The sequence below is a fragment of the Artibeus jamaicensis genome, unplaced genomic scaffold (assembly GCF_021234435.1).
Source record: "Artibeus jamaicensis isolate MK-2021 breed Jamaican fruit bat unplaced genomic scaffold, CSHL_Jam_final contig_1028, whole genome shotgun sequence".
NCBI classification, from domain to species: domain Eukaryota; kingdom Metazoa; phylum Chordata; class Mammalia; order Chiroptera; family Phyllostomidae; genus Artibeus; species Artibeus jamaicensis.
In genome coordinates this window covers 4698332-4723038 of record NW_026521201.1, presented here as the reverse complement: position 1 = coordinate 4723038, position 24707 = coordinate 4698332, and the positions used below count along the sequence as shown (strand labels likewise).

The 24707-nt window shown below is 46.9% G+C and overlaps 1 protein-coding gene across 4 annotated transcripts in view; it reads right to left on the bottom strand.

Annotated features, from left to right (window-relative positions):
• The window catches only part of TSPAN11 (tetraspanin 11), a 67129-nt gene extending 44342 nt beyond the window's left edge, over positions 1 to 22787 (bottom strand). The window contains exons 1-2 of one of the 4 annotated variants that reach the window (XM_053662319.1): positions 22268 to 22434; positions 10616 to 10722 (exon numbers count right to left, since the gene is read on the bottom strand). The gene's annotated coding sequence lies outside the window, so the exon portion shown is untranslated. Of the gene's footprint in view, positions 1 to 10615; positions 10723 to 22267; positions 22435 to 22719 lie in introns of those variants that run through there. The other 3 variants (XM_053662320.1, XM_053662302.1, XM_053662301.1) reach the window with 3 other exon arrangements.
• Positions 22788 to 24707: the final 1920 nt, after the last annotated feature.

Genomic DNA, 24707 nt, shown 5'->3' with positions numbered 1-24707 from the left:
AAGAAAGAAAACTTCAGGCCAATATCGCTGATGAACATAGATGCTAAAATCCTCAACAAAATATTGGCAAATCGCATCCAACAATATATCAAAAAAATCATACACCATGACCAAGTGGGATTCATCCCAGGGTTGCAAGGATGGTTCAATATTCGCAAATCAGTAAATGTAATACATCACATAAACAAAAGCAAAGACAAAAATCACACGATCATATCAATAGATGCGGAAAAAGCTTTCGATAAGGTACAACACCCATTTATGATAAAAACACTCAGCAAAGTGGGAATACAGGGAGCATTTCTCAAAATAATAAAGGCCATATATGAGAGACCTACAGCCAATATCATACTCAATGGGAAAAAACTAAAAGCTTTTCCACTAAGATCAGGAACAAGACAAGGTTGTCCACTTTCACCACTTCTATTCAATATAGTATTGGAAGTTTTAGCCACAGTGATCAGGCAAGAAAAGGAAATAAAAGGCATCCAAATAGGAAAGGAGGAAGCAAAACTGTCACTGTTTGCAGATGACATGATAGTGTACATGGAAAATCCTATAGACTCTACCCAAAAACTGCTCGAACTAATTAATGAATTTGGCAAAACAGCTGGTTACAAAGTCAATATCTAGAAATCAAAGGCATTTTTGTATACCAACAGTGAATCAGCAGAAGCAGGAATCAAGGAAAAAATCCCATTCGATATAGCAAAAAGAAAAATAAAATATCTGGGAATAAACCTAACTAAGGAGGTAAAAAACCTGTCTGCAGAAAACTACACAGCCCTGAAGAAAGAAATCAAGGAAGACACAAACAAATGGAAACATATACCTTGTTCATGGATTGGAAGAATTAACATCATCAAAATGTCCACACTACCCAAAGCAATAGACAGATTCAATGCAATACCTATTAAAGTACCAATGGCATATTTCACAGACATAGAACAATCAATTCAAAAATTTATATGGAACCATAAATGAGCCCGAATAGCAGCTGTTCTTTTGAGAAAGAAGAACAAAGTAGGGGGGATCACAATACCTGATATCAAACTGTATTACAAGGCCACTGTAATCAAAACAGCCTGGTACTGGCATCAAAACAGGCACATAGACCAATGGAACAGAACAGAGAGCCCAGAAATCAACCCAACTCTCTACAGTCAATTAATATTCGACAAAGGGGGCAGTAACATAAAATGGAGTAAAGATAGCCTCTTCAACAAATGGTGTTGGGAGAAATGGACAGCTATGTGCAAAAAAATGAAACTTGAGCACAGACTTACACCATACACCAAAATAAATTCAAGGTGGATAAAAAACTTAAATGTAAGTCGTGACACCGTTAAAGTCCTAAAGGAGAACATTGGCAAGAAAATCTCAGATATTTCATACAGCAACTTTTTTACTGATATGTCCCCTAGAGCAAGGAATATAAAGGAAAGAATAAACAAATGGGACTCATCAAAATAAAAAGCTTCTGCGTGGTGAAAGAAAACAGTATTAAATTAGCAAGACAACCAACTGTATGGGAAAACATATTTGCCAATGATACCTCAGAGAAAGGTTTAATCTCCAAAATATACAAAGAACTTACACGACTCCACTCTAAGAAGACACCCAACCCAATTAAAAAATGGGAAAAGGACTTGAACAAACAATTCTCCAAGGAGGACATATAGAACATTCAGAGACACATGAAGAGATACTCAATATTGTTAGCTATCAGAGAGATGCAAATTAAAACCACAATGAGATACCACTTTACACCAGTCAGGATGGCTATAATAAACAAAGCAACAAACAACAAATGTTGGAGAGGTTGTGGGGAAAAGGGGTCCTTAGTCCACTGTTGGTGGGATTGCAGACTGGTGCAACAATTATGGAAAACAGTGTGGAATTTTCTCAGAAAAATAAAAATCGACCTGCCTTTTGACCCAGCAATTCCACTGCTGGGATTATATCCTAAGAATCCTAAAACATCAATACCAAAGAACCTATGCACCACAATGTTCATAGCAGCACAATTTACAATAGCCAAGAGTTGGAAGCAACCTAGGTGCCCATCTGTAAATGAATGGATCAAAAAATTGTGGTACATATACACAGTGGAATTCTATGCTGCAGAGAGAAAGAAGGAGCTACTACCTTTTGCAACAACATGGATGGAACTGGAAAGCATTATGCTGAGTGAACTAGGCCAGGTGCTGAAAGACAAATACCATGTGATCTTACCTTTAACAGGAAGCTAAACAACAAAACAAACAAGCAAGCAGAAAAAAAAAAAAACAAAGACACTGAAATAGAGAACAAGGGGATAGTGACCAGAGGGGAGAAGGAAGGGAAGTTAAGGGGAAAAAGGGGGAGGGATTTGGAGGAACAAATAGGAAGGACACAGGGACGAGGACTAAGGGGGGTGGAAATGGGAGGGAGGTGGGGAGCAAGGGGCGGGGGAGGCTGGGATGGGAAAAATAGACAAAAACTGTACTTGAAAAATAAGTAAATAAAATGAAATTTAAAAAAAGAAAAAAAGTAATTATTATTATTATTATTATTTACTAAATATAACTAGGCACTGAGCTATATGCATTAATTAATTTAGTACTTGAAATATCCCAGGATGGGATGATTACCCTTTTTACAGAAAAGGAAACCGAGTCTCAGAGTGGACGGTCATGAGCAGAGTGGGCACAGATGTTTTACTTTTTCCAGCACAGTTCCAGTTTTGGCTTCTCGCAATTCCTTTCAGCTTGGCGGCCTTTGGTTGAAGCCAAGAAAAGAGCGAATCTTTTCTGGGCAGAGACCCCAGTCCCGGGAACAGGAGGTGGCAGGGACATTGTGTTTGGACCCTGGAAGGATGCTGGGCCAGAAGGACCACGGTAGCTGTCACCACAAATATACCAAACTACTTGGGGGAACATGCTGGAGGGAACCATACTTTTTTCCCTGGTCCCCCATTTCCTCGACTTCCAGGCCTGGGTTCTGGGGGCTGCTGGTGCTAAATAGTGAGATGGGCCTCTGGGTAACCATGGGCTTTTTCTTTTATATCATTGTGTTTGTTGTGCAGGTAAATGAATGCAGGCAAATCTTTTATCCCAAACTTAGGGTTTGATTTCAAACTACAGCATCATGTGGATGGTGCTGCAGGTGGAACTTGAATTAAAATTCCAAACTAAGAGGACTTCTGCCAAGATGGAGGCATAGGTGGATGTGCCATGCCTTCTCACACAACCAAGTTTAGAGACAACTAAATATTAGCAATAGAAAACATAGGCAGAACACGGAAAATTGAACTTTTCGGAAGTCCGTTAACAACAAATTCTTCAGCCTGACCGGTAAGGGGCGAAACCAGCAGCTGGTGAGGGGTTGCACAGGAGGACTCGGTCAGACGGACTCAGGCACGGAATCCAGATGCACAGAATCCAGGCGCAGGGTTGGACCTAGTGAGCGACCGAGCAAGCCACCAGGCGAGCGACCGCGGAGGAGACAGCGGGGAAGCGGTGCTGCGTGTTGACTGTGGTCGCCCATTTGTGCGTGGGCGGACAGGCGAGGGAGTGGGCGGTAGGACCGGGGCCCGCGCAAGTGGCAGTAGAGGGGCCCCGCCATTTCCCCGCTCTGACCATGCCCCCACATACAGCGTTACAACCCAGCGGCCTGGGAGTCCAAGGCGCCACTTCTCACACTTAAAGGGCCAGAACAGACCAAAAATGTCACAAGTTCTCAAAGCCCCAGAGCCCATAGATCTAAGCGATGAAGAAATAGCAAAACTCTCAGACGCACAGTTTAAAACACTGGTCATCAGGATCCTCACAGAACTGGTTGATTACAGCCACAAATTGGACAAATATATGAAGGCGAAACTAAGTGAAATGAATGGAATTGCACAGGACACCAATAGCAATGAAAAGGAAACTGGGACTCAAATCAATGGAGTGGACCAGAAGAAAGCAAATAATGGCCAAACAGAAAAGAGTCAACAAGCAAGAATTCAAAGAAATGAGGAGAGTCTTAGGAACCTCCAGGACATCTTTAAACATTACAACATCCGAATTATAGGGGTACCAGAAGGGGAACAGGAACAGCCACCAGTGAAAAACTTATTTGAACAAATAATAAAGGAGAATTTCCCCAATCTGGCAAAGGAAATAGACTTCCAGGAAATCCAGGAAGCTCAGAGAGACCCAAAGAAGTTGGACCCAAGAAGGAACACACCAAGGCACATCATCATTACATTAGCCAAGATTAAAATGAAGGAGTGAATCCTAGAAGCAGCAAGAGCTAAGGGGACAGTCACCTACAAAGGAGTCCCCATCAGACTGTCAGCAGATTTCTCAAAAGAGACCTTACAGGCAAGAAGGGGCTGGAAAGAGGTATTCCAAGTCATGAAACCCAAAGACCTACAACCAAGATTGCTCTATCCAGCAAAACTTTCATTTAGAATGGAAGGACAGATAAAGTACTTCTCAGATAAGGTCAAATTCAAGGAGTTCATCATCACCAAGCCCTTATTATATGAAATGTTAAAGGGACTTATCTAAGAAAAAGAAGTTAAAGAAACATGAACAGTGAAAGGACAACAAACTCACAGTTATTAAGAACCACAGCTAAAACAAAAGCAAACTAAAAGGACAGCTAGATCAGGAGTGGAAACATAGAAATGAAGATCTCAAGGAGGGTTAGCAACAGGGGAGTGGGAGGAGGAGATGGGGGGGAGAAGGTACAGAAAATAAGTAGCATAGACAGTAGATAGAAAATAGATGGGGGGGCAAGAATAGCATGGGAAATATAGAATCTAAAGGACTTGAGACACATGGTCATAAACTAAAGGGGGGGTAATGGTGGGGATGGGGGGTAGGGTGGAGGGGAATGAAGGGGGGAATAGAACAACTGTAACAGCATAATCAATAAAAAAATTAAAAAAAATTCCAAACTAAGAATTCTTAGTCTTTATGACCTGACCTATGTTTTCCTAAGTCCATGACTCTATTTTTCACTTCATTTGCAAGTGCTAATGTGCATTATGTAGATTAGCCAGGGCTCCACTCATAACTTTAAACAGGTGGTTTGGCTCTTCCTTATTCTTTGCACTTACACATGTACAGAGTCTTGGGAAGTTCTGCCTGTTCATGGGTATCACCCTTTGCTATGCTTTTCCTGGGTCTTTGTTTTAAATTGCAGCCTGACCCATGAAATGAGGATTCTGTCAGTGCTTATGACAAGTATCAGTGAACAAATATAACGGTACTGGGAAGCAAGTTAGAATATCTGGCTGTGAATACCACCTGTCACCTGCAGCACTGTGACCCTGGGCAAGTGATGTGACCTCTCAGACCTTAGCTTCCTCAGTATAAAGGAGCTGATGCTGGTCTGGCTTTGTATCTATTGTTGGGTGGTTGTGGGGATCAAATGAGATGCAGAATTTGCAAGAACTATGTGCACCGTAATTGTATGGCCTTAGTATCGCACAAGGATAAAGGGATTATTACAATCAACTCTTTGAGAGCTTTTTGAATGAAGGACCGTGTGTGGGTAACCCTATAGAATGCATAAGTCTGAGGCCATGTATCAGATAGCTGGGGACACAGTCTCAAGGCCTCTGCACCTAAGCCCAGCCTCCTGCTAGTGGACTCCACTTGCTAGATGGTCACAAGAGACCCTGTCCCCAGGTGACCATGAAGAATCTACCAGACCTTACTTTAACAAAGTAGGTTGGTTCAAACAGGAAAGCCATTTTAAAAGAGAAGGATACAAATATTAATAATATTTAACCTTAGATCATCTAAGGTTAATATTTAGGTGATCTTCAAAATCATGAGAACCTATCAAATAACCAGTGGTAGAGGGAGGCAGGGTAAGAATTATAGAAAATTATATTCTCTGTAGAATTATAGGGAAATAAATTTGGGATTACACATTGGGAGGGAAAGGCAACTGACAGTGAAGGGATCTTTTCAAGGCTTATCCTGGAAGCAGCACAGTTGATACCAGTAAAGAGCTCCCTAGGTTTCTACTCACCTATAAAGTCTGCACCTATAAAACTATATTTGGCCCTGGCTGGTGTGGTTCAGTGGATTGAGCACCAGCCTGTGAACGAAAGGGTCACTGGTTTGATTCCAAGTGAGGACACATCTCTGGATTGCGGGCCAGGTCCCCAGTGAGGGGAGTGTGAAAGGCAACTACACACTGATGTTTCTCTGTCTCTTTCTCCCTCTGTTTCCCTCTGTCTAAAAATAAAAAATAAAGTATTTTAAAAATATATATTTGAACATTATTTCTCCTAGTCTACTCTTCCTTTTTCATCCATCAACATCTTAATTTCTGAACTCTGTTTCACTCAAAGTGTCCCCCAAATGCAACTTTTGTATAACCTCCTAATATAGATCAATAGGTTGGCCCAACGTCCATTTGAAAGGCTTATAAATTCTCCTATACTGATCACCTAAAATTTTCCAGTTTTTAATAGCATTTTGATGAAAGTGTGACAAAAATAATTTTAGTTAGATAAATCTTTCTTGAAAGGTAGACACAGCTGAATGTTATCACTCATTTGTATTTTAGTGTTAATTTAATCAGATAATTTCCTATTTTTCTTGGAAAAATTTACAAGGCTTCCTATAGCCTTGTAAAATTAAAATTTGATAAATATACAGTAAAGTGCAGAGATCTTACATGTACAATTTGACAATCTTTCAAAATGAATATAGGCCTCTTAAGGCTACGTATTTCCCTCTGAGTACTGCTTTGGCTGCTTTCTGAACATATTTTTTAAAAAACATTTTAAAATAATATTTTATTTATTTTTAGAGAGAAGGGAAGGAGAAAGAGTGGAAGAGAAACATTAATGTGTGGTTGCCTTTCATGTGTCCCCTACTGGAGACCTGGCCTGCAACCCAGGCATGTGCCCTGACTGGGAACCAAACAGTGACCCTTTGCTTCACAGGCCCATGCTCAATCCACTGAGCTATACCAGCCAGGGTGCTTTCTGAACATTTTGATTTCTTGTATTTTCACTATTTTTTCAAAGTATTTTGTAATTTCCATTGAATTTATTTTTTGATCTAAGATTATATGTGAATTGCTTGATTTTCAAACATTTTAGAAATGTTTCAGTTGTCTTTTTCTTGTTGATTTCCAGCTTGATTCTATAGTAGCTGAAGACTATGCTCTATATGATTTCAGCCCCTTGAAATTTGTTGAGACTTGTTTCATGGTTCTGAAAATAGTTTCTTTCAGTGAATGTGCCATGTGAATTGAAAGAATGTATGTTCTCTAGTTTTGTTACTCATATTATTAACACATGTATTCCTACTGAAAAAGAAAAATTAAAAAGGGAGAGGGGAAATGCAAGAGTTAGAGTAAACATTGAGCAGCTTATCTCAGTTCTCAACACAGCAAGGCACTATAAAAGAAGTAGAGGGGATGGAAGGAGGTTCTCAAAGGCAGGGCTGCAGCCTGGGAGCCCGTGGGTGGGTGGGTGGGTGGGTTGGACTCCCTGGGGCTGCATCTCAGGGCCTTTGTCATCAAAGCTGGGCTAATGAGGTTGTGAAGCCCAGATGGTATCAGATATCACCCTTCCCTACTCCTTTCCCCCACTTTGACTTAAGGAGGAATGGCATTGTACCTAAAGTGGGTTCCATTCCCACTTCTGTTTGTAACTTGCCCTGAGACTTTGGACTCAGTTTCTGCCACATATAAAACTGGAATAAGTCTATCTCCCTTGCTGGACTGGGTACAGATGCAGCTCCCTTCCAGGACTTAGAGCTGGCATAGTGATTTCTGACTACCTCTGCATCATCCAAGGCTGTGTGTTTCAACATGTGCCTGACAATAACAATAGTTAATGCTGATCATGTGCCATACGTCAGGTATGGTTTTAAGCACTGTATTACCTCTTTTAATCCTCACAATAACCATGAGTAGGCATGGCCATCACCCCCATGCTGCAGATGAAGGAAGGGAGACAGTTTACGAAGCTTGCTGAGGCAACACTGTTAGTAAGCCAGGGTGGGATTCGGAGTCAGACAGTCTGGCTTCAAAGTGGGCTCTTCTCAGGGGACCATGTGTTCCAGTTTGCCCACAATGCCAGTTTCTCTAGGACAATCCCAGCTTAAATCTATTGTTTTTGTGTGATTATTGTAGTGTCCCTTTGCATTTAAAAAGTATCCTGGTTTGGATGTTCAATCCTGGCTCTTCACCACCGTTATACTGCTTGTCAAAGATAGTCAGTATTCTTCAAGCCTTTGACTCTTTCTGCCACATCCCTCTCTATGCACTGAAGGTTTCTCCAACCCTCTTCCTGGTCTTACACTCACTGAGGGTCACCAACACCTCCCCCCAATTAATTAAGCCTATGACATTTGCCTTAACTACATCATTTGCTAAAATATGACCTCAGTTCTGTACCCTGAACATCCAGCACAGTTTCAGCGTGTGGGTGTCGGGTGTTGAGTGAATGAATGAACGGATGAGCACATGCACTATGAGCTATGGGAAAGAACCTGCATCCTGTAAGAGTCATGCAAATACTTCTTACACAGTCCCCAGGACACCCAAGTCAAAGGTGATGAATAGGAAAGAAGCAAACGTTATAATTCTATGGCCTGAACCTATGCAGATGTGGAGGACAGTTCTGTGTAGCTGCTTTTGCACAGGCGTCAGCCAGTCCACCAACAGGGCTTCCAAGGAAGTCTGCACAGGTCAGCTCAGGGAGCTCCTCTTGTCTTTTTCTCCACAGAGTTTTCTTTGCGCTCTCTGCCTTGCCCTCTCATTTCCTTAGTCTTTCAATTCCAGCCACAGGTGAGAAGCACAGACTTATGTCCATGATGCATCAGAGTAGAAAATCTTTTTGGAAGTAAATGGAATGAGGCAGGAATGGGAACAGGGGCACAATCAAGTGCTCCTGAAAGGAGGCAGACCTCCAAAGAAACCACCCAGGAGGGGCGGCTTTGACAGGCATTGGCAATGAACACGCACGTGCCCCTTCTCTGAGCCCCTTTCCCTCACCCTTGCTCCAGCCCATAAAGATGCTCCAGCAGAGGCTGGGAGAACCAGGAGCCCCTAAGGCTACCCCCATGGGATCTCAGTGCTGAGAAACACAAGTGGCCTCCTCCTCCTGCTCCTCCTGCAGACGCCCAGCATCACAGGCTGCAGAGCTGTGAGAGATGGAGTGTGTGCATGTGCTGGATCTGAAAGCAGCTCATTGAATAAACAGACACTGGATCCAAGGGAGACAGGTCATTCTGCCTCTGTTCCAGAAGTCTACAATTTTCTAGTCATGGAGAGAATGTGTTTTAGGGCCCCGAGAAGCCACCTCTGGTCCCAGTGTCTCTTCCAGACTCTCTGGTCAGCAGTTGGACACCCCAGCACCCTGCTTCAGCCAGCAAATAGTGTAGGACCCTTTTAGGCACCAGGCCTCTCATTTGACGGTCTCAATGACTCAGTGAGGCAGGTGCTTTCACCTCTATTTTATTTGTACCCAGAATAAGTGCTGGACCCAGGAATTAAGTGCTGGAATTGTGAATGTCCTTGTCAAGGCTTCATGGATCTGACTTTTAGTAGGATTTGAAGAGAGAAGTCATTTCCATCTTGAGTTGATTTCTCTGTCCAGGGTTGGTTCAAGGAGCACTGAGACGCCTCCTGAGAAGCCCCACCTAGCAAGGATGGAAGATGCAGACCCCTTTGGGGTGAGCTAGGGATTTATAAGGTGAGGAGCAGCAGGAGCAGAAAGGCCCCAGGGCCCAGGGTGTTGGGGTCCAGCAGAGGGTGGCACATGGGATGAGACAAACTGCAGTGGGTGCTGCACATATCAGAGTCCCTGTGAATGGCTGTCCCTGGAATTGTGCAGCAAACAGTCTGTGTGGGTGTGCACAGCTGCCCTGGAACTGTGCAGGGCAGTCGACAGAGGTGTATACAGCTCCTAACTTAACAAACTGCTTATTTTTCTTCATTTCCAGTAAATCAGAACCTTTCCTTCCCCATCTACTCTCCCTGCTGAGCCTGGGTGCCTTTCTTCTGCTGGGGTTGGCTGGGTGAAATTCTGACTTTTATTAGAAGTTTCCAAGCAGGGACTAGGCAGCACAACACACAGCAGATGAGCAGGTAAGGCAGGCATCTAAGGGTCGGGCTCCCCAAACCCATGGAAGTGGGCAGACACTGGAGGCTGGTACACCTGATACAACTCAATTCCATGGATTACTTTAAACCTATCAGCCTTAACTGTGATCTGTAGGTAGAGATGCTCTCCATTTTTCTAGAGATGGGAGTTACATCAAAACTTAAGTTTGATTGATAAGGTAGCTAAGACTGCTGATGCACTACCAAAAGCTGTTCACCCCTCCTTCCATTATACTGAAGTTGTGGCTGGGCACATGGCTGCCCAACCAGTAGCAAGAGCATAGTGTTTTAATTTTGACAAACTGGGTCTCAAAAACATCTTTAAAAAAGAATGCATTGCCTAATATACTTCCTGTTCCTGCTAGAACCAGCATAATTATAGAGAAGAATAAAGTGTATAATTTTTCCCACAGTTAGAGATGGATCTGTATCATGGTTCCCTGATTGTCTTGAATGGGCCTACGATTTCCACCAAGGAAGAGCTGCTCTTCTCATCACCCACCTGGAGATGCGTATGCAAGGCCCTGTCCAGGCGGAGTGGCCTGCTCGTCTTCCTGAGGGAAGGCTGGCACTTGGCATGAGGGCTTTTGTTGGGGAGAGTGTATGCTCCTAGAACCCAGAAGAGGGACCAGCACTGAGGGTCGTTTTCCCTTCCCATGATTCCCAAGGAAGGAGGAATTGCCAAAGTGGCGCTGAGGAAGTCCACCAGCAGACATGGCACAGTGCTCAGGGGGCCTTACAGACAGGCAGAGGCCCAGGGGATCTGATTCAGGGTGTTGCTCTCTACTTGCCAGCACCTTGGGCAAGTCACTGCCCCTCTCTGAGCCTCAGTTTATTTATCTGTACAAGAAAGTGATGTTCTACCAGTACATTCTTTCAAATAAATCTGCATGTAGAACTTTATTATATGAAACAGATAAAGTATAGCTTCTCTGGTTAAAGGGGTGTGCTAAGCCTTCCTCACTTGATTGCAAAGAAACTCAGCTCTAGCTGAGACCAACATGCAGGTACCAGTTTTTTTATTCTTCAGTTGCTTATTGTCACCTGCCCTTGTCCCTGGTCGAGATGAGCTGGAGGGTGGGGGTGGGGTGGGGGAAAGAGCTGCAGGCATTTGTATCATAGACCCACAAGATATTTTATATTTATTTTTATTACTTTATTTTTCATCCTCACTCAAGAACATACTTTGCTTATTGATTTTAGAGAGAGGGGAAGGAAGGGAGAGAGAAACATCAATGTGAGAGAGAAACATCGATTGGTTGTCACTTGTATGTGCCCCAACCAGGAGTCAAACCAGCAACCTAGGTAATGTGCCCTGACCAGGAATCAAACCTGTGACCTTTCAGTTTATGGGATGATGCTCCAACCACCTGAGCCACTCCAGCCAGGGTGACCCACAGAATATTTTTAGAATGGCAAGTGACCTCCCAGATCATCCGAGAAGTCCTTCATTTAATAGATGGTTCAACTTCTGTAGACTCTCACCTGGCTGCAGCCTTGCCCCACTCTTTTTCTTTTCTTATTGTGGTAAAATGCACATACCTAAAATTTATCATTGTAACTATCATAAAATGCACAATTTGGTAGCACATTTACATGTGCTACATTCACAATGTTGTACAGCCATTGCTACTATCTAGTATCAGAACTTTTTCATCACCCCAAATGGAAACCTTGTACTCTCCCCCCCCCACCAGTTCCTGCAAACTACTAATCTTCTGTGTGGATTCACCTGCTCTGAATATTTAATGTTAATGGAGTCATATAATATGTGGTTTTCTACGTTTGGCTTTCCTCACTTAGTATAATGTTTTCTAAGCTCATTCATATTCTGTCACTCATCAGTGCTGCATTCCTTTTTACAGCTGAATAATACTCACTGTGTGGGTCTGCTTATGCATTCTTCTGTTGATGGTCATGTACGGTGTTTTCACCTTTTGGCTGCTGTGAATAGGGCTGCTGTGAACATTCATGTCCAAATTTTTATTTGGATACATGTTTTCAATTCCTTTGGGTAATACTGAGAAGGGGAATTGCCAGGTCACATGGTAACTCTGTTTAACTTATTGAGGACCTGCTGAACTGCCTTCCACAGCCCAGCTCATTCCTTGAGTATGGCATCTGCCCTGGGCAAGTGGGTACGGGGAATGGCAGGGGCCCCTGCATGCTGGCATGTGGATAGCTATTCTTGTCCTCTCCAGGCTTTAGCTCACTGGCTATTTGCATAAATGATGAGAATAACAATGAGACTAATAATGATGTAATTATTACAGTAGCCCTCACAATAACTAAGAGGTAGGCGTTCTTAGGGTCCCCATGTCACAGGTGAGGAAACTTACTCAGGGGTTGCATGGTCTGTCCGAAACACTGATGCACCCTTCCCACCCCCGGTGCTGCACTGGGAGAGCCTGCCCTGGCGCAGGGCCAAGTGGCTACATCCTGCCTGGCTCCTGCCACCTGCCTCCAGGGAATGTCCCAGATTGGCTCTTGCCAGGCCAATTCGGGAGGCTGGGCTACCTGCCAGGATCTGTCCTTGCATCAGGCTTCTCTGATTACTGCCCAGCTACTAGTCCTTGATGAGAACCACTCTGCCCAGAAGGCTTCTGGCACAGCTGAGCGCTGCTCTGTGCCCTCGGCTACGGCCCAGGGAACACCAGGGTACTAGGACTGGTCCCAGCTTCCACTTTCCTCCCAAGGCAGCTCCAGCATGTTTGGATTCAGAATGGGTTTGGATTAAAAACGGGGACAGCAGTTTTCCAGACTCCATGCTCAGCCAGGAAAGTGGGGCTGTGTCTTTGGAAGCTGCACCTGGACCTCGGAGTCTGAGTCCCGTGACTACTGCAGGGCCGAACGGCCACCAGTTACACACAGGCCCAGAGGAGGCGGCCAGCCAGCGACACCCTGTCCACCCTCTGGTGCAGAATTAGGATGGAAGCTTCTGAAGCAGGTCTTCCCTGTCACCCTGCCAACATCTGCAAGCCAGTGCCTTGCAGAAACAACAGACTGGGTGACCATGACCCTGAGAGTGGAGGGAAAAGCTCCAAACACACACAGTTCCCCAGTTAGCCAGGCCAATGCAGGAGACACTCAGGGTCCAAGGGGTCCCCAAGCTTGGATTCAGGAGTCAGGTTAGAGCTGGAGCCCACAGGCCATCTGTTCTAAGGTGCCAGGGTGTGCTATCACTATTGTTTGTGTACATGTGAGAAAGAAAGGGGCCCAAGACATGGCTCCTCAAAGCAGTCTAGAGGATGTGGGAGGCACCACAGGCCCCAAATCAACAAGGATCCCAGCTCTCAGACTCAACAGGACTCACCACTGAACCTGACACTGGGAACCCAGATCCTCAGATACAGGAGCCCAGACACACTGCCCCATCCCCCAGGGCAAGATCCCAGCTGAGCACAAACTCCTCAGAGCACCCTTCACCAGGTCCACAGCCACAGCAACAATTTGCTTGATGTGACAATTTCTAAGAGGCTGCTTGGGCAATGTTGCCGGCTGGAGCACTTAGAGAACACCCATGAGCTTTGGGGAAGAGGTCCTCGTGGGGTGGTTGATGCATCATCCTGAGTGTAGGCGGGAGGGAGCTTTTCTCCCTCCAACATCCCATGAGGGGAAGAGGAAGATGAGGAGAGGGGAAGAGGAATGAGCTGGGAGTGAACACGCATGGGGAGAAAACTGTCATCCTTACTGGCTGTGTGACTTTGGATGGGTCATCTTGAACATAAGAGGGCAAGGACCCCTGGCAAGTGACTGTGAAGGCCAGTAAGGGCTGACTGACCGTGCAGCTTTCCCCACGCCCATCACACCACCAGCAGCAGGCCCCATCAAGGGGATAATGGCAGTGACCGGCCAGGCTGGAGAGGCGCTCTGGGTGGACAGAACCTCCCTTACCCCGCAGAAGCCTTCATTGTGCTGCACATTACTTTGTGCTGAAGCACATTCACAGCCTGCTTGCTGGGAATCAAAAAGCACAGACACTCCTTCCACGCAGCAGGAAATGAAAAGAATAACGCCTAAATGATACAAAGACTCATGTCCTTTTCCACAGAGGAGGGTTTATAAAATTTCTCATTTGCTTTCAAAATAGCGTCTGTCTTGCCTCTGGAGCAGGACGCCATGGCTTAGCAACAGGCCTGAAAATACCATTCCTTTGAAGGACTTGCAACTTAGGGGCTCCTGAAACTGTACGAAAAGTGTTACCATTTACCTGCTGGGGCTCCACAGGTCTTAGCAGATGCCCAAAGGGGTTTATGACAGCCCTGCACCCCCGTGAAAAGGCTCAGGCTCCTTTTCGCGTAGGTGCAAATGAGGCTGAGACTATCAACTCCCAAGAGAAGGGCCAGGTCATGGGTGCAGGCCCAGGGATGACAGCAGGGGCAGAGCAGGGACTGGGAGCCGGGTGCTGGGTATGTGGACCTCTGGTTCAGCTTGCTTTCCACCGCAGCATGGGGACCACAGAGCCATGCGTGTGGGCACGAGAGTGAGCTAGAGAACACTCACGCATCCAAATTTAAACTCCAATTTTCACTTTGGGACTTGGATGTAAATCTGTTAGGTCTTAGGTCCAGGAGGTGATGCAATTTATTGAAGAGTGTTTGGAAGCTGCTAAGCTCCCTGATAAATAAACCATGTTTCTTGATCCCAGGTCAGTGCAAACACGTTTTCCAGGGACTTAAGAGCCCCCTTGGAAAGTGTTAGAATCTTCTCCCTGCAGGGGAGCCAAACACACAGATACTTGTCTTTTGAAAGATGTCATTTCTCTATTCTCATGGAGCCAGGCTGATCAGAGCTGCGACTCAAACCCCTATCCCTGGTTCTCAGCCCAGTGCTTCTGGGCAAGGAGATATTGTCAACTAACCAATAACCCTGCACTGCCACCCTAATTCTTTCTTAAAAAGGAGCAACTTTAGTTCCATGAGTTATAGAGGGAGGGCATTATAGAAACATCTTGGCATCAGAACATTCTAGATGCTGCCCACATTGGCTCCCTAATTATGTACCAATTACAACACCGGCATGAGCATCACGACCCATTGTTCCCAAGGTCTGGGAAGCTGTCCAGGACTTAAGGGAAGAGAAGGAACTTTTGAAAATGGTCCACTCCCATGTGGTAGCCAGAGAGACCCAGAAGGTAAATGTAATTTCTCTATTCTCATGGAGCCAGGCTGATCAGAGCTGTGATTCAAACCCCTATCCCTGGTTCTCAGCCCAGTGCTCTGGGTTTGTGGGAACTGCAGATTCACAGGCTGCCAACAGTCATGATCTCCGAGATGCCACTGCCTCCAGTTGTAACCAAGGCCACCAACACCAGGACATCAGGAGCTAGTGAGTTTATGGTACTTTGGAGGCACAAAGAGCTCTAAAAGGATGCCTTGTTATTCTTTTTTAATTTTTTTATTGATTATGCCATTACAGTTGTTCTATTCCCTCCTTCATTCCCCTCCACCCTATCCCCCGTCCCCACCATTACCCCCCCTTTAGTTTATGACCATGTGTCTCAAGTTCTTTAGATTCTGTATTTCCCCTGCTATTCTTGCCCCCCCATCTATTTTCTATCTACTGTCTATGCTACTTATTTTCTGTACCTTCTCCCCCCTTCTCCTCCTCCCACTCCCCTGTTGCTAATCCTCCATGTGATCTTCATTTCTATGGTTCCACTCCTGATCTAGCTGTCCTTTTAGTTTGCTTTTGTTTTAGGTGTGGTTGTTAATAACTGTGAGTTTGTTGTCCTTTCACTGTTCATGTTTCTTTAACTTCTTTTTCTTCGATAAGTCCCTTTAACATTTCATATAATAAGGGCTTGGTGATGATGAACTCCTTGAATTTGATCTTATCTGAGAAGCACTTTACCTGCCCTTCCATTCTAAATGAAAGTTTTGCTGGATAGAGCAATTTTGGTTTTAGGTCTTTGGATTTTATGACTTGGGATACTTCTTTCCAGCCCCTTCTGGCCTGTAAGGTCTCTTTTGAGAAATCCGCTGACAGTCTGATGGGAAGTCCTTTGTAGGTGACTGTCCCCTTATCTCTTGCTGCTTCTTGGATTCTCTCCTTCATTTTAATGTTGGCTAATGTAATTACGATGTGCCTTGGTGTGTTCCTTCTTGGGTGCAACTTCTTTGGGACTCTCTGAGCTTCCTGGATTTCCTGGAAGTCTATTTCCTTTACCAGATAGGGGAAGTTCTCCTTTATTATTTGTTCAAATAAGTGTTCCATTTGTGGCTGTTCCTGTTCCCCTTCTGGTACCCCTATAATTCGGATGTTGGAGCGTTTAAAGATGTCCTGAAGGTTCCTAAGCCTGTCCTCATTTTTTTTTTGAATTCTTGTTTCTTCATCCTTTTCTGTTTGGTCATTTTTTTCCTCCTTCTGGTAACTCTTGTTTATAATAATTAGCCTATGGTAAAACTGATTTCATTATGAGGCATTTTGCTTAAAGTCTCAGAACCCGTCAAGAACTTACAAGACCCATGTGTTAGTACTTGCTTGGCACTGGAGGAGTGAGAAGCCCTTAGCTTCCTGCCCAGTGCGGTCAAGAGAGTGTTAACTGCCTTCTGAGTATTTCATTCTCTCCCAGCATATCCAGTTCTAACTTCTTGACTCTCCCTCTCTCCCCACAGAGAAATTTGTTTCTTCTGGAAGTCCTAGCTTCCCTAAGCCTCTGTGTGTGCAAAAGCACCCCACAATGTGGAATCACATGGCACTTCCACAGGGTACCTTCCCCCTGGTTCTCTTCTCTCAAATCCAAAGTACCCTAGCTCCCTAGGTCACTGAGCTACCCCTTCCCCATCCCTGCCTACCTGTGAAAGGACCATGACCAGAGCAGCTGGCAAGGATCTTTCACAGGCCCCAGAACTCCAGCTTGTTGCTTTTTAATCTGTTCCAAACTTCAGAAAGTGGATAATTCCCACCGCTCCTCCCATCCTTTGTTCTTTTCTCTGGAGCCTTTTAAACACACTAGAATATGTTAGTAAATGACCAAAGCTGACTTTTAAAAAATATCAATGATCTGAAGCAGGAGAAGGGAGCTGTGGCTAAGGAAGGGAAGGTTCCACCACTTCCCAAGGCTTGAAGCAACCACCGAGGGTGCTTGAATGGCCCACCTGATTAATGGAGTTGTTCTGCTCCAACTGGGCTTCTCTCAAAAACTAAAACAGGAGGCTTCACTGGCTTCCTGAGCCAGCAGCCTGTGCGGTGGCACTGGGCCCCATGAGGAGAGGGGCTTGGCATGGGTTAAGACTCTGCCTGTGGCATCTCAGTGGGTGGGAGTGTGGGCTGAGGAGGGAGGCAGAGTGCATGTCCCAGGGTCCTCGCTGCCTCATTTATCTATCGTTCATAAAGCCCGTGAGCACAGAATTCCATTTAAAAAATGTAAATGCCATAACACAGAAAGTGCACATTGAACAGTGAAATCACTGTCACTTATGTGGTCTTGGATTGATTTTTTTCAGCTGGAGAAACAATTTCCATTTATATTAAAGTCTGGCTGCCCTGACCCATGTGGTCCTCTGCTGGCTGAGCGTTGGCCCTCAAAGCGAAAGACTGTCGGTTCAATTCCTGGTCAGGACACACGTCTGGGTTGTGTACAAGAGGCAACCAATGGATTTTTCTGTTCATCTCTTTCTCCTTCCCTATCCCTCTTCCAAAAATAAATAAATAAAATCTTTAAAAAAAAGTTTGGCTGACAAACGTGTTCGAAAACATGAGGAAAAGAAGAAAGAAGAAGGAGTAATAATAATAATAATCCACAAGTCAGGACAAGCTGAGAACCATTGTGGCTCACACCCTCTACCATCAGAGAGGACTGGCGAACTACTTCAAAATGGGCTAGGGAACCAGCAGAGCAATCTCTCTGAACATTTCTTGAACCTCTGTAACATCCTCAATCCTCAAATTTGTGGCATTTTACAGTAAAGCTCCTTAATCCTTTAAAAAGGCCATGTGCATATCCAGGGGCAGCGACACAGGGAGGTAGAAGCTGTTCAAACATAGTGGCACTCCTCTCCAAAGTTGTGTGCTGGAAAGGCACCCAAGGGGGAAAAGGGTGCTTGGCTGGCCAGCAGGAGACCACATACCCTCTGATTACTGACGGGAGATCTGTGTTTAGACACAATTGTACACCGGGTACTGCCTGTCGGGGCCCCTTCTCCTTACGAGCCCTTTTTCGAACGGTTCATTGTTGTCAGCAGACATTTTGGTGCTCCATGCCCTCTACAAAGTTGAGCTTTCCAGGCTTAATTCAGGTATCTGTACATGAGGCAAGGAGTTACAGATCATTTCCTTCATTTATAGGATGCGAAACAGAGACTTAGCGAGATCATGTAACCCACTGCCGTCACAAGGGAAGAAGGGGAGAGCTGACACCCTTGGCAGGACAGCGTGGCCCAGGACTTGGCTCTCTGCCCTTGGCTGGCACTGGGTTTCCTTTCTGCCTCTGGGCTCCCACTGTGGCTGTGGTGAGTGCCACACAGTGTGCACTCAGCTGCTTTCCTCAAGAGTGAGTTTAATCTCCCCAGCACCTGGGTACTTGGAGGAGAGGGACCCAGACTTTACATGTTTCTCAGGCCTGAAGAGTCAAGGCTCCAGCAGGCAAGTGGTGAATTTGTGTGTATTAATGCTCCCCGCCCCAACTCTGTCTGCTCTGCGGTGTGCTGACTTGTCAGTATATACTTTATGAAGCGAGGAACCCACAGGAGTCAGCCAGAGCAGGGACACGTACAGAGCAAAGTCAGAGGTCCGAAGGTATTAGATAACAAGGATTCTGATCTCCTTGATTCAGAATCCTTATGTCTCTTCTCTGTACTTCTCTCCAAAGTCCTCCTCCTTAAGCAACCAATGAAACAACCCAATGAGAGAGCCAGGCCTCCTCCTCCACCCATGCGTATACTATTATGGAATATAACAGTATGTTGTTACTGATTATTTATAGACTGTGGAATATTCTATAAATAATAAATAATATTCTATATCAGATAACTATAGTATAGTATACATTGAACGTACTGGGGTACTAACTCCCTTGGGGGTTAGTAATGGTGGTGGTGAATATATACTTTGTGCCAAAATCCTGGGAACAGCGCTGGCCATAGGAGCCATCGCACTGCTGTCTGTGAACCTATATACACAAGAGACAACATGGGAGCTATTTCACATGGAGCTGATGTGGCTGCTGTACATATGGGTCAGGGTGAGCCATCCCACTGCTGTCCTCAGAAATCACTTGGAGAGAAGGACTCCCATCCTCTGCCAGTTACTCAAGAACCACAATGCGGAGTGGACATGTCCAGGGCAAGAGGTATCTCTGGGCAGTTTGCCTTGGAACACACCCAAGGGAGGACGGGCACAGCCACCCTGCGTGGGCAGCTCTCGTCATCAGCATGTGGCTCAGCCACTTGGCGGAGAGTCAGTGTGTCCTCCCTCACACGGGCTCCCACGGGCTTCAGAGTCTCCCACGTACTCCTCATTGCAGCACTGTGTGCAAAATCTTTTCTCTATTAACCCTGACCAAAACCCCAGGAAATGAAACCAGTTAAAAAAACCATATGACGAATTCCACAGCCAGGCAGAAATGATCTGTGGGATAACCACTTCTGGTGTCTGAAACACTGCCTTTGGTCTCCCTTGAGGGCCGAGTGTGAGTTACTGTTATTTGAGCTTGGAGTTGAAAAGGCGCCTATGAGTCTTCTGATGCAACAGTTTCCTAGTTACTAGTGGGAGGGCACTTTCTTCAAAAGAAATCCTGCCTGGAAGCCAAGCCATAGCTCAGATGAACTCTGAGCTGTTGGTGTGGGGGACTCAGGGCTGGCCTGTGAAGCCTGTTCCTGCCTCAGAAGCTCCTAGGAGCACGATTTGAAAAACATGCAGCCATTTCCCCCATATTAAGTTATTCCTTCACTAACACAACCTTTCTCAAGCACCCACTACATTCCAGGTGCAGGTGAGCCAGCAGGAAACAGGACGAGGGAGGCCCTACTCTCCAGGAGCTCACAGAGGGGTCTGGGGCCCGATGGAGCAGACGAAGTTCAGGCAGAATTTCAGAAGGTGGTAAGTGCAGTGAGGGAATTAGACTGGGCCATGTGACATGGCCAGGAGGTGGCTACTTCAGATTGGGGACCCGAACGTCCTCTCTGAGGAAGTGAAACATGAGCTGGGAGCAGCAGGACAATGGAAAGTTGCCTTGATTCTGAGCAGTGAGGAAGGACAACAGAAGAGGTGAAGTGACTTTCCTCAGGAGGAAGCTGAGCTGGGACCTGACCCAGGGTTTCCAGGCTTCCTGCCAGGACTCTTTGCTTTCACAAGGTTTACCAAATAGCTACTACATTCAAAGAAGTCTCGTGACAGGTGACACCACATGGTGCTGTTCAGTCTGTTATGACTCTTGACACCCTCCCTGCCCTCCTCAGCTCTTTACAGTGTGGGGGCTCTGTAATCCAGAAGACAGAACCCTGCAGTTGACACCCCTGACCTGTGACCTGGTTGGGAAGGCTTCCTCCTCTCCTGTCTCCGCGGCTGAAAACTTCGGAAAATGCTACTTATTGCTCCATTGTTGGTATGATGATAAAAGCAAGACAGCAGGGGCAGCCTTGTGGGGGCCGTGAGCAGGGCAGCAAAGTATCCTGGAGGAAGGGTCCCTGGACCTGGTGCTGCTCTAAGGGCTCTGACTCAAAGGCCACCCAGGCCACTTTTCCCCTTGTGCTGCAGAAGGGCACTCACACGAAACTACGGCACCACACAGGCCTGCGTGTGTCTCACATACGGAATCCAAAGTGCTTCCCAGGCAGATACTCCTATTATGCGGAATGTCACAGGGAGCACCATGCAAGTGACTCCCTCTGACCCACAAACCAAACAGCTTCAGAGCCCCGAGTGTTCCCCACATCTACGGTTCGGCACCTGTGGGCCCAGCATTCACCTTTGCCCTCTGAGCCTTACAGCTGTCAAAGCACCTTCCAGGCTTTAGCTAATTTGAGCCTCATGAGGTGGTCAGGACAGTGGTTATTAGTTTGCACACAAAGCAGCTGAACCCCAGAGTGACCTGTGCTGGGACCACTGCTACTAACCAAGTAACAATCACTGCATTTTGGTTCAAACCCAGGTCTCTAGACTCCAACTGCGATTCTTTCCACCATAATCCAGCTGCCCACAAGTTCAACACAGACCATCCCACTCTGGCCAACACCACCCTCATTCACTTTACCCTTTGCCCCAGACGATACTTAGGAGCTTTTCTAGACACTGACTCGTTTCTCCACGTGCCCCTGCCTCACCGTGTGTGCAGACATGCCGGGGAGCTGCGGAGCGGGCTCCTGCATACCCAGCAGCTCAGACCCACGTTGAGATGCTCTCCTGCCGGGCCCAGCGGAGCCTCCTCCCTTTTACATTTTTCCAGCCTGTTTATGCATGTGCACACTGGACACACCACTGGTGAAACCGAAAACAATACACTCCAGAATCTTCTACACCTTCCTTCTTTCCATACCAAACCAATCAACTGCACATGCAGAAGCCGGCAGGCAAACACAGATGGCAGCCTGCAGAACCCTGTTCCCTAAAATACACAGCTGTGCCCAGGGACTCCTGGACAAACCTGCAGAGGCAGACAGCCAGCTGAGGCCTGTGTATACATGGGGTACACCAGCTGCCAGCATTTAGCAACCACTGTTTTGCATGGGGAACAAAGACGAACATTGTATAGTTTCAGTTAGGATCATTCTGGATCTGTCACCTGGGGATTAGCATAAGTGCCAGACACTAGAATTCAGGGTAGACAAAGAGAATAACATTTGAAGAGGGACAGACGCTCACGGAGCAAGGTGGACAGCATAAGGCACCAAGAGGCCCACAGCTCTATCCCAAGACTTGTGTACAGAAATCAGGAGCACAGGGATGGACACAAACGCTGGGGACCCTGTACAGATGCCAGTGCACACACACAGCCATCCTGACTGTCCCCGGGATTCCTGCCCCCACTCTTTATCCGAAGTCAGCTTGCCCCTTCCCTCGGGGCCGTGAGGTCCAGCTCCAGGGACCAGACAGGGCAAGTGGGGTGCCTTCTCCCCGCGCCCCGCTAGCCTCGCCGGGACGCCCCACACTCCGCCTGCCCCAGCCCCCGCGGGCCCCTCCCCCTTCCACCGGGAGAGCGGTGCACTTCACTTACCTGCGGAGAGCAGCAGGGCTCAATTCGCAGCCCAGGGAGCAGTGCCTAGAGGCGGAGCGGCGGCTCCTAGGGCCGCCCCTGCCAGCACACCCCACCGCGCTCCCGACCTCCCACCGCAGAAGGTCAGGGTGACGGCAGCCGCCCCGCCCAGCCCGGAGCCCCGCGGGCACTTCCTGCCCGCCAGCCCCTCCGCTGCCCAGCCCGCTTCCCCGCTCGCGCGGCGCACCCCCCTCCCCCCTCGCGCCCCCTCTAGTTCCCAGGCTCGTTCTCTCCCAGCCGGCCAGCGGGCCTCCACAGAAGCCCTGTGCGACGGAGTGTTTGTTTTGGAGATGGCCTTTTTTCAATTCACAGCACACAGAGCGAATTAAGCTGGAGTTAGGAGCAGCTGCGTGGTTGCCTGGGGGATCCTTGGTAGGAGCGGGTGGGATGGACTGGGGGGTCAGGCGGCTTACAGATCGCCCAGTCTGCCCGTGGCCTCCTCTCTTGCTCTGGGCGTCTCTCAGATCTTGCTGCCCCCTGGGTCAGCCCCTGGTGGAGCAGGAAATGAGCAGGGTCCTGGGAGATGCCAGTCCCAGAGGGCTCCTGGGGACTCTAGGGACTAGCCTGTCCGATCCCCAAAAGCCTTCCTTCTTCTCTTTCTCCCCGCCACGACCAAGCACTCCCACTCCCCTGTCCCTCTGAGAGACCTACTGACCATCAGCTTTACATTTCCTGGGCATAGGGAGAATCAAGATCTCTCCCTAGACTGGGGGAGAAGGAAGACTAGGCCCATCTGTCTGCCCTGTCAGAGAGCAGGGCAAAGCTGCCTCTAACTGGCTCTCTTCTAACGGTGGGGTAGGCATGTGTTATTTCCCAAAGCAATAAAGGCCTGTGCTTATCCAACCGTGTTCTTTCAAAACTTCACTGCAGTGAGCAAGGTTACCCATTTACCAGGTTGTTGGGTCAGGAAAGCCGTGGGAAGCAGGGGCACCAGCCTTCTAAATACCTGGGGCTGCTGAGAAAGGATTAGCGGGAGGACTGTGAAGTGGGGGTCTTGAAAGATAATGGCAATAGTGCTGGACTGTGAGAGGAAGATCTGCAAAGGGGGGGATGAATATGGAAGGTGCAATAGATGGTTGTAGAAGGAGGGGTGCAGGGGGGTCTCAAGAAAGAGGACTGTGGTGGTGGTGTGGGTATGGAAGTTGGAGGAGGCCCTGGAGAGATGTGACACTGAGAGAAGATGAGATGGAGGGAGAGTGGAGACAAGATAGAGAGGGCCAGGTGAGGACAGAACCCAGGTCTAAGTGGGCAAGGCAGCCAACAAAAGAAAGAGACCATCTGGGAGGGTCAGCACAGTGCAGGGCGCCAGCACTCCGGAGAAGAAGGCGTGTTCAGTAGCAGCCTGTGCTGCAGGGACGCCAAAGAGGAGCATGAACAAAAAAACAAGAGATCTTTGGGAGCTTTGGGGATAATTATTTTATGGTGGAGTGTATAAGCCAGATTGCCCCTCCATGGGGACATCTGGACCAATCGGTTGATGTGGGGATCCAAAGGCACATCCCTTTGCTTTTACTCCAGAGGATCCTAAAGGCAGTCCTAGCTCCACAGCTTCCCAAGGGATCAGCTGGGGCTTCTGTGGAAATTGCATCTCAGTTCAAGTTTACCTCCTGTCTAATCCCATTTCTTCACTTTCATACAGGTGTTGTTCCACGTGTCTCCCAACAGGACTCCTGCGTGTTCATGCATCTCCATTTCCATTTGCATGCAGGGTCTGTTCCCCAGAAATCCAACCTGAGAATATAGGGTCCCTGAAAAAGGGAGAGTGAAAGATAGAAAAGGTGGGATGGTTCCTAGACTTATTGTGGTGGCCTCTTTGTAAGGTATATAGATGCTGAATCACTATGTTGTACACCTAAACTAATGTAATATTGTATGTTGACTATAATTAAAAATAGTATTTAAAAGGATATAAAGAAAAAAGAAAAGACTTGGTGGATGGTGATAAAGAAGATGACATGAACAGCCACAGGAGCTTTAAGGAGAAAAGCCCAAGTGACAGGGCAGGAGGGAGGCCTGAGCAAGCCCGGAGCACAGGCTTTCCCTCTGACCTTCCTGCAAGACCTCTAATGAAGTGGACCGTTAATGCAGACCTTGACCTCTAATGAAGCAGTTCTAAGAGACAGAGATTGTCAGAAAGAGAGAGGTGGTGTTAAAGAACAAGACAGAAGTGGGAAATGAAAGGAGCGTTATTCTTAGAAGAAGATTGCAGTGGTCCTTCTGAGAGGAAGACATACAGGGTGTAAAAGGACAGTAGAAGAGGAAGGGGGCAGGCCTCCCAGGGAGAAGAACGCTGCAGGCAAGGGAAGGATGAGGATTGTGTGTTCACTGACATTGGTAAAATTAAAACAGGAGTTAGGACAGAGAGGGTTGGAGACTGTCCTGGAGGGGCCTCTAAGCAATA